Raw genomic sequence first — 10,450 nt, forward strand, 5'->3', positions numbered from 1 at the left:
TTTTTTTTTTTTTTTTTCGAAAAACAGAGTCACGTTTGATCAATTTTTCCTCGTTCAAAAATTCCTTTCTTTGTATCAGTTCACCAAAACTCGGAAAATTTGCAATTCTTGCTCAACTAAAAATTCAAACTCACACACTTTGGAAACTTAAATTTCCGTGTACTCTAAAGAAACATATTCTGAAATTTCCAAATTCCCAAGTACTGGTGTTCGAATTCCCTCAAAATTTTGACTATCAAGTTTCTGACGGTTCGAACTTTATCTTTTACAAAAAAGGAAGAAAACAAATGTATCGAACTTTCGAACTGAAATTACAAATCGGTAGACATTTGTGGCATAAAGTGCGCGTGATGAGCGTGACAGATATGCATGTACATCGTGAAGTATACACGTCTACAGCGACATGCTAATCAACAAAAAGACCGATGCAAAGATCGTTAAAAAGAAGCATTGGATATATACAAAAAAATAACGTAACAAATTCGTGAATAATCACAGGGTAACGGGAAGTGACTCAACAGAAAGAAAAAAAAAAGAAGAAAAAAAGAAGTCAGGGGCATCTACGGTGGTTGATAAATTGGTTTGTAATATTAATCTAAACACATATAATCGTTTCCTGTTTAACTAAGTCTGGGCCGTAATTAACGCGATTAACATTGGCTTGAGGATCGTGTCTGGCAACCGCTCGAAGGTCCGATGTATTTAACCCCTTGACTCACGATTTCGTTTATTAACTACGTGGCCATCGTTACTTCAGAGTAATTAACAATTGTCAAAAGAATTGACCATCTTAAATCCAATAGTTGATCGTCATTTTTAAGGTTCGAAATTCTTCTATTCTCTTTAATTATAAATCACAATTTTTCAACGTCGTGAGGCAAAGAATTAATCACGCGTGTCATCGTCGAAAGAGTTTTTGTTGAAATTTAACGACACATTTTCGTTCTCGAAAGTTTAGTATATTTTAGTTGAACCTCGTTAAAGGGAGAAAAGTTGAACGTAAGTCGTTAAATTGGAGCCAGCAGTCGGAGTCGTTGGTTCAGCACCCAGGTGCATCTCGAGAGCTGATTAAAAATTATTCTCGATTCCAAGCGTGTCTGTGCTTAACATAACAGGAGGGAGAATCTTCGAGATCCAATAAATTGGCGATAATGTACCAATTATCGATCGTGTTGGCAAAACTTTTTTTAAATACACGAACGAGTAAACAGGGTATTAAAACGCGATGAATTTTAATAAACACGATAAGAATTAATTAATATGCGAAAGTACCTTCGTTGAATACGGTATCCCATAATATCCTTCGAGGGGGATTTCTAGTGAAACGTTTCTGCTGATCCCATTACTCTGTCTGAGAAAATGATCGTTCTCTTGTATTTTCTCGCATTACAATCTTCAAGCAAACGACGAACGTTTCAAAGCATTTAGATCGAAACTTTCGAATTTTCGAATTAGGGCGAAAATTCTTCAAATTTCTCAACTTAAGTCGGAGGGCTTGGATTTTCCTCAAACTTAAATGTCTCAAATTCTAACGATATTAAAATCTTCGTACCTGCGAATTCGAACGTTACCAAGTTCGAAGGGCCGGGATCGTCAAACTTGCAAATTCGAACGTTCCAAATTCCAAAGAGACACCCTTCAAACTTGCAAGTGTAAATGTTCCAAATTCCAAAGGCCGATTTCAAAGACTCTCCGGGAGAAAATGCTGAACTGTACGTTTAGAATATTCCAAGGAAATTCCGCGGTAGTGAAAAAAATTTCGAAATCCTTTCTCACGAAGGAGAAGTGCAATGTCGGGCGACGAGAAAATGAAATTCGGTGGAGTGGCGGGTGTATATGGAACGAGTTACACGGCTCGCGAGATTTCACCGAGTTTACGACGGTGGCACGCGGCTGTCTACCGCGCGTCTATGTAGGCGCGAAACAGTGAAAGGTTTTTCAAGGCAGGAGAGCAAGTGACACCCACACGTAGCCGCACGTTTGTTTGATGTAAAAAGAAAAGAAAGAAGAAAAAAAGGCAAGGCCGTTCGCGCGTAGAAAAGTTCACTGCATTGTTGCGCAAACCGATCGTCCGTTGCGGCAACAATCACGCCTAATGGAATAAAAGGACGTGTCATCCGACGAGGGAACATATTCTAATTCACCGGGGCCAATTAGACGTCGATAACATACACCGCAACGGAGAGAATTGCTTTCTATCAGCGCCGATCGAATCGAAAACGCAGCCGCGGCGCACAGCGTGTCAGAAATCGCTTTTAATCGCCAGTCGTGATGCTTGCACGGAGCGTGCAATCAACTCGGTCTGTCTCTCGAACGTTTCCATTGTCTCGAGTCCGCAGAGATAAACCTTCGGAAAAATTCGACTATTGATAGAATTGATGCGACTTTCTTTCCGATCTTTTTAGACGAGCGTTGGATTGTTGTAAGTTGTTGCGACATACGTTGGTGGAATTTGAGATTGTTCTGATGCAAATCGACCAAATAATTTGAATTGATATTCATATATTATACGAATGTAATACGTTATATTTTATGTATGTATTATGTAAATATTATATATGTACTATATGTTACATTTAATATAATATTTGCACGTGATATTGATTTTTTTAGAAAATAATTATAAAGGAGACATAAAGAAACGCGAGAAGTGAATATAGTGACTATTACTGATAAAATTAAATGATCCTATATATACATACTTTATATATATAATGTTTATAAATATATATAAATGTATAAAAATATATATAATTATGTTTATAAATATATTATATTTTATACATGTATTATGTATATATTATGTACTATATGTAATATACACTATATGTTATACTTAATACAATATTTGCACGTGATATTGATTTTTAGAAAATAATTATAAAGGAGACATACACAGAAACGCGAGAAGTGAATATAGTGACCATTACTGATAAAATTAAATGATCCTATATGTTTACATACTTTATATATATAATGTTTATAAATATATATAAATGTATAAAAATATATATAATTATGTTTATAAATATATTATATTTTATACATGTATTATGTATATATTATGTACTATATGTAATATACACTATATGTTATACTTAATACAATATTTGCACCTGATATTGATTTTTAGAAAATAATTATAAAGGAGACACACAGAAACGCGAGAAGTGAATATAGTGACTATTACTGATAAAATTAAATGATATATTTACATACTTTATATATATATAATGTTTACAAATATATATAAATATATAAATATATATATATATATATTATATATAAATTATATATATATGATATATATTTATAAACATAAGGATATATTATATTTGTTCGCGACTTCGATTTCAATGCACAAAATAATCTTATAAAATCATACGTAAAATAATCTGTATAAAATCATCTGCCTCCTAATTTTAATAACTTCGAGTTTATTTCGACAATCAGCTGTCCCCGCAGCAACAATCCATCCTGTTTCATCATTTCTGTAACCCCATTCCTCGAGCTACGCGTCACTCGCGATTTTCGCGATTATTACCCTAATTAGAAACTAGAGAGTAAGAATTACACATCATCACCCGGTTTGCAATGGCCTGTTCTTTCACAGTCCATAGATTTCGACACACCGAAGGAGCGAGCGATCTCTTTGTCCTTGCCGCGGTGAACGCACCTCCTCCTGTTTGGCACGTTGTTCGAAAGGAAAAGAAAAAAGAAAAACGCAACGAAAGTGCGCGCGCCCGTCAACCCCGGGCACACACAGAGGAACGCGAGAAATTTTCCTTGCGTTCGCCAACAGCTTTTGTGCAACGAGGCGAGCACGCACGACTTTCTGCGCACGGCTCTAATTCCGACATCCGCTACCTTCGAGACGCCGCGCCTCGCTTGCAATTCTAATGCGAGAGTCGTTAACCGGCATCGTTTCAAATGGAAAAAGAAAAGTCACCCTCTCTCCTTCTTCCTCTCTGTTCTCCCCTCGGTCGCCGGAGAAGGAGGAAATGAAAAAGAAATGAAAAAGAAAAATGAAAAAATGGAAAAGAAAGAGTCCGTGTTCGGAGCTACCTGGAGCAAAACGTGAAGCGGCGTTTAATTAATCCGTCGGCGGCTTGACCGAATTTTTTCCAGTGACGCGATGCGGATCATCCTGGAAACCGCAGAGCCGTATAGCATTCAGTGCGTGAAAGAGAAGCGGAGGCAGCGGGGCGGATGCATCGAACGTCGATTCGAAAAACGGGGCGCGCCTCTTTCGCCTTCTCGTGGAAAATTCTTGGGAACGCCGCTATCGAAAATCGAAGCGGTCGTTGGGGAAGATAAACAATGGAGGGAAGAGGGGTAAAGATATGGAGAAGCACAGAAGAAGGAGAATTCAGGAGTGACTGCGTATATACGAGACGATCGGGACGAGATTGCTTCGTATCGGTGGTGTGGAGTCTAGGGACGAACAGAATGCTTTCGCTTACGCGTGTCAAAATGCCCAATTTCCAAGGCACGCGTTATCTCAAACACGTTGTGTTACTAAAAATATGAACAATTGCTTCGTATCAGATGAAAAGAATATTCGTTATCTCAAGTCTCTTTATACTGATGAAAATATGAACTCATATTTGAAAGATCAGTCACTCTCTGGAACCCTCACAATTACTTTTATTTATTATTTATGTATATATATTATATTATATATTATTACATAATACTTATGTGTTAATTCTGTTATTAATTAACTCACTGAGAATCAAGCAATGATTTTATCATGTCATAAATTACGCTCCAAATTATATTTTAGCGAATGTTTGAAACTTTGTTTCATAGGCCCAGTGGTAAAGCATTTTGTAATATGATATTATATTGAAAAAACATTAAATATATAATTATATCAATTTATTGTAGCAATTTAATATTATAATAAATTTTAATACGAATTTAATATTAATTTAATATGAATTCTGTAATATAAATTGATTGAGAAAAGCTGCATTAATTTGGCCCTCAACGAGTTAATAACTGAACGTGTTCGTTAAACGAAACGAATCTGTTTCTCCCGTGCGCCAATTTAATTTTCATTTAAGAAACACACGATACGCTCGAAACGACTTTAAAAGAAACGACGATCCCGCGACGATATGCAAACGTAATCGTTGTATTCGCGCTCTGGATACATCCCGTCAACCTGGTTAACGTAATTAGCTGGAATCTTTGGCCGTGACTAATTGCGAATAGCGTGCGCATAAGCGTGCGCGATATGGAGGAGGGTTCGCTCTACCGTTTCTCGTCGCCCGCTTGCTCAACCCGCCCCTGTTACGAAAGAAATTTGAAAGCTCTCTTCCACCGGCGTCCGGTGGAGACTGATTAATTTTGAAAGGCGACCAGTTACGTGAACGCGGCCGAGGAAAATGCAAAGGCGATGAGATTCCCGGCTCGCAATCAACGTTACGCCACGTAACACACTAGCGCCACCACGACTTATTACCTCTTACTTTCACGGCCCGGCACACCACGCTGCCACACGTCTCACGACTGCGAAACTATCCGAAAATTTCCGTACGTTCTAATTTCTTAGATATAGAAAATTTCTTCTGTCTACACGCGTCGCGAAGTTCTTCGAATTTAAAGGAAAATTTAAAGAAGAATTGCCAAGAAAGTGAACGAAACTCGGGGCTCGTTTCTGCAACGATTGAACCTTCGTGTAGCATTAGATTGTCATCAGCGATCAAATCTACTAAATTCTAGTCCTTTGAACGGCATTGTTAGTCAGGCTGCAAGCGTTCGGTTTGCCGATAACCTACTATTTTAACGATTTCTGTGCCACGATGCTAGACATTTGCAGCGATCTGCATCTACACGCGCACGTGTTTCGAGCCTCTTCTATCGACAAACAATAGCTAACCGAGCTGAATTCATTTCATTCCGTTTCTTCGAAGAAGAAATTTCCAAATCAACTAACCAGAGCTCGTCCAATTATCACGAAATACTTTCGCGAATGCGTTTTACGAACCTGAGCGATAAACACGGGGGAGGTGCGTGAACAAATAATCTTTCCACTCTCCACAGTTTCAACGGGCGGGCGTCCCGCGCGATAATTAGAAACACAAAGTTTCGCGGCAACAATACGATACAAGGTTAGGGAAGAAGCAGCTCCCCCGCTTAATTTCATCAAGGCTGTCGGGGCCATATTGAGAAACTCAATTTTCTGTCCCGATGTTCAGACCTCGTTTCGATCCCATTTAAACGCTTTGTTTCAAAGCTTCGAAATGACGACAGTGCACGCTCGTTCAATTTTCAGCCTTTCAATGTTTCGCCAACCATTAAATTAAAAACTCGAAAGCTTCGCGTGAACGCATATGAATTAGCAAATACGTAACTAGAGCACATCTATTTGCGAAACGAATCGATATTCGAGTCGGCTGTTCCAATATGCGAGTGAACAAATTTTATCGACGTTTCCTGCGAATCACTTTGAACGGAAGTAAAAATTTGAAAGAAATAATGTTCTTTCCTACTCCATTTGAATGTAGGGAATTTTTTGTAACAACGAAGAAACACAGAGCTCAGGAAGAAACATTATCCACAAGTAATGTCGTTTTTTTTTCAAATTTAATAAACATTGCCATCTATCGACAATAATTAAAAGAAATAGCTTAAAATAAAATTATATTAATATAAATGATATTAATGTACAAAATATAAATTATGTTAATATAAATAGTATTAATGTACAAAATATAAATTATGTTAATATAAATAGTATTAATGTACAAAATAAAATTTTTGTACAGTATCAAAAAACGACATTACTTATAGCTACCCATATTATTAACTTTCAGTTTGCTCAAAGCTTCAGTAGCGTACAAAAATTGTGAAGCCACGGTCAGAAGAAAATTTGACATCGCGTTCACACTTTCGTTTCGCGAAGGAGAGGGATTTCCAATTTATCGGGCCGTGTCGTCGTGGATCCCTTGAAAAGCGGATCGGCCGATGAGCGCACGCAAGAGCCGTTCCATGCTCATTGGTGGTACAAATCGTATTTTTCTCCCTTTCTTAATGAAACAGCCACGATTATATGAATATATAACCGAAAACCGGTCGTGCCATGCAAACGTCCCGGATATTACACGCTCGGATTCGACTGGAAACTTGCGGAGAGATAATTGGCCGAGGTAATTAGAAACCATAAAGATAAGTAAAATAAGAAACGTTGGCGGGCAATGGCGGACGAATGACGAGTTGCAAGACGGACGAGATGATTTTACGAATGAAGAGGAATTAAATTTTTCTTTTTTCACGTTCGTGCGTTTTTTTTTTTCTTCGGTGTAATTGGCAAATAACGATCGATTTCCCTCTTTCTTTTTTTTTCGTGTCGGTCTGCATAATATGCTAGATAGATACTAGGTAGATGAGACAAATTTCTCACTAATATCTTAAATCTCGCTCGTTTAGTAATTTTTATAAAAATCACAAAAATAAAGTATATTGTTCATACTAGATCGTACGTTTTTGACACAGTAAAGGAACAAATGAGCAAAATAAAAACACGCACGAAGGACAATTTCTTTTACCAACAATAACGCACTAAAAGTTTAATATATTATCCCATATGTCTTTATATACGCTGATTGGTCAGAAATGTGATATTAACGTCGATACGATATCATCGAAATAATCATCAACACATACAATAAAAAGTATCGAGAATCTAGGGTATAGGTTTACATAGATTGCTTGCGTTAAATCTATCGTGCCAGATGATATATAATAAGTTGTTAATAAAAGCATACGTACGAAACACGATCGAAGGTTGAAAATTATTAGAAAGGAGAAGGCAGAGACGTGTCTTGTCGCGACAGAGGTTAACGCAGGTCACGCGACGCAGACCTCATGGAACTCGATTGATCATGTTGAACGCGTGACACCATACTGTCGCGCCGCTTTCGAGGTAATTCCTCGGGCGACCTCTGTGAATGTATAATACGCGGCCTGATATGCGGACTTCCGATCGATAGGCCTCTCCATTAAACAAGGGAGACTATTATAAAATACACTTAGAAGTTTCATCGTTTTAGATAAGCCACTCTCGTATTTCATACCGTTTCCAATCCTCGCGAATACAAATTTTCCAACGATAATGTGATTAATTCCTGTCGTGTTATTTTCGAGGATGACACAGATATTTATCTGAAAGGGTCAAGAAATGATTTACCACGGTTGAATTTCTCTAAAACCTGATGAAAAATCGTGGAATCCATATGAAGATACAATGATGAGAATACAAATTTTCCAACGTGATTAACTTCTGTTATATTATTTTCGAGTATGAAACAGACATTTGCCTGGAAGGGCCAAGAAATGATTTATCACGATATTACAAATACTTAGATTCCTCCAAAGATTAAATTCCTTTGTAAAGAAAAAAATCCATGTGAGAACACAACGATGAAGAAATATTGGGCGGATCGTTTCTAATTACTTTCGTAATGCCAGCGTCAAAACGAATCGCAAATTTAACGAATCGTTAACGCGATCGTCGGCACTTAACAGGTGAGATTCACTCGTGAAAATTTGGATTTACAGTCTATTAATGAAGTGTAACTTTCAGCAGCCGTAACTGAGCCGCTCTTTCGAAAATTACACGGCTAAATATTCTTGGCATTAATCTCGCCTCGCATTAATAACTACACGAAGTAAAACACGGAACATATTCGCGCCCGTGTAGTTCCAAGCTGCACAGATTGAAACGCGGATATATTAATTACACGTGCACTTAAATTTAAATTTAAATACTCAAGTGAAATCTCTAGCAGTTAATGCCCGATCTGCACGATCTATGATCGCCGATTCGCGATACGATCGCTCGAATCGGTAAACGATCATAGACAGGCGAGGGAGGAGACGCGTCGAGCAAATTACGTATACAGGGTGTCGCGAATTTAAATATCGAAAGAGAACAAAATCTTCTAGAGATCTGCTCGTTTTTGCTCCATTCGAGAGAGAATCGCAAAAGAAGAAAAAAAAGATGAAACGAAAATATTTCAATTTTCTCTCTACTTGTTCAGTAAATTTATTCAATTCCAGTCGACTCGAGAGAGACCAAATCGTAGCTGCGAATGCATCAAACATCGTCAGAACAATGTTCAGCTACAATCAGAGTTGTGGTCAATGTTCGACATAATTCTGCAAACAGTATTTCTTCTAATAGAATATAGATGATAAAATAGGTGACAGTAAGTATAAATTTTGTTTCTTCTCTCCTTAAAAAAAAAAAGAAGCAAAACCGAGCAAACCTCTGGAGGACATTTTTTTCTTATCGTCAGTTCAACTTCAGCTCTTGAAGCGTCTTGACGTTTAAATTTCAGGTCACCGTGTACGTGGAAGAGCAACGAGCAAAGTGTACCGCGCGATCCTATCGGCAGAAAGATCGTACGAAGAACGGATAATGGTACCGCGGAATTCGCCATTGTGTGTCGATTGTATTTTATACAATCATCGGTTGTTGGTGGAACGATCGAATATTATTATCCCAGTTCTCGTTAGTTCGTCCAGCTGTAAAAAAACGTTCTCTGAGGAGCGAAGGCGAAGCCGAGACAATGGTACAATAACGGTGTGGGAAAGGTCCTGCAGAGCGAAGACAGCACGTCTACGACGAGTCGCGGCGCACGTTTCATCCTAACGTGGGCAGCGCACCAGCCAGGCGAACATCTAATTACCAAGCGGCGAGGCGCGGCGAAACTTTTAATTCCTGGATTATGCACGCCCGACACCTGACTCTGAAACTCTATTTCGAATTACGCAGTGACCACGGTCTGTTTCCAAGTTGGATTTCGGTGCAGGCCAGCGGATCCGACGTCGACACGATTCCGCAACCGACGACGAAAGTCGGCTCGCGGCTCGCCGGATTTGACATTTTTATTTAAATCCTGCCGCTTGCCACAGAATTTTCGCTCTTTCTCTTTTCATTTCTACCTTTTTTCTTTTTTTCTTTTTAATTAGACGTGTTTATACAAATGAGAGGATTTTCTTATACGGGTTAGGTTTTCGACAGCAACTTAAAATTTTTTAAACAGAAGAACAAGTGATTTTTAACGAAAGCTTCGGTGAAAATTTAAACCTCTTGCGCTGGCAACCGACTCGCGGACCATAACGAGTGACCGAACCGTATGCAATAATTCGTCGCTTTCTTTTACTTTTGAACTCGTCGGTATCGATATCACGGGATAGAAATTATTGAGAAATAATAAATTTATCATTTATTTTGCTTGGGTTACATTTAAATATAGTTAAAAAGCTGAGAAAACGTTGCAATTTGGGACAAAAAATTCTCGATGTGCATGGCACGTCATTCCAGCGCAAGGGGTTAACCACGTTGCGCTGGCAACTGATTGCGGACCATAACGAGTAACCAAACCGTATGCAATAATTCGTCGCTTTCTTTTTTTTTTTTTTTTTTTTTGAATTC

General features: G+C 38.2%; 1 protein-coding gene across 5 annotated transcripts in view; it reads right to left on the minus strand.

Moving 5' to 3' along the window:
* The window catches only part of LOC122532455 (probable serine/threonine-protein kinase dyrk2), a 307,330-nt gene that overhangs the window by 226,894 nt on the left and 69,986 nt on the right, over window positions 1-10,450 (minus strand). The window lies entirely within an intron of this gene.

The sequence above is a fragment of the Frieseomelitta varia genome, unplaced genomic scaffold (assembly GCF_011392965.1).
Source record: "Frieseomelitta varia isolate USP_RPSP 00005682 unplaced genomic scaffold, Fvar_1.2 scaffold_140, whole genome shotgun sequence".
In the NCBI taxonomy this organism is placed as follows: Eukaryota; Metazoa; Arthropoda; class Insecta; order Hymenoptera; family Apidae; genus Frieseomelitta; species Frieseomelitta varia.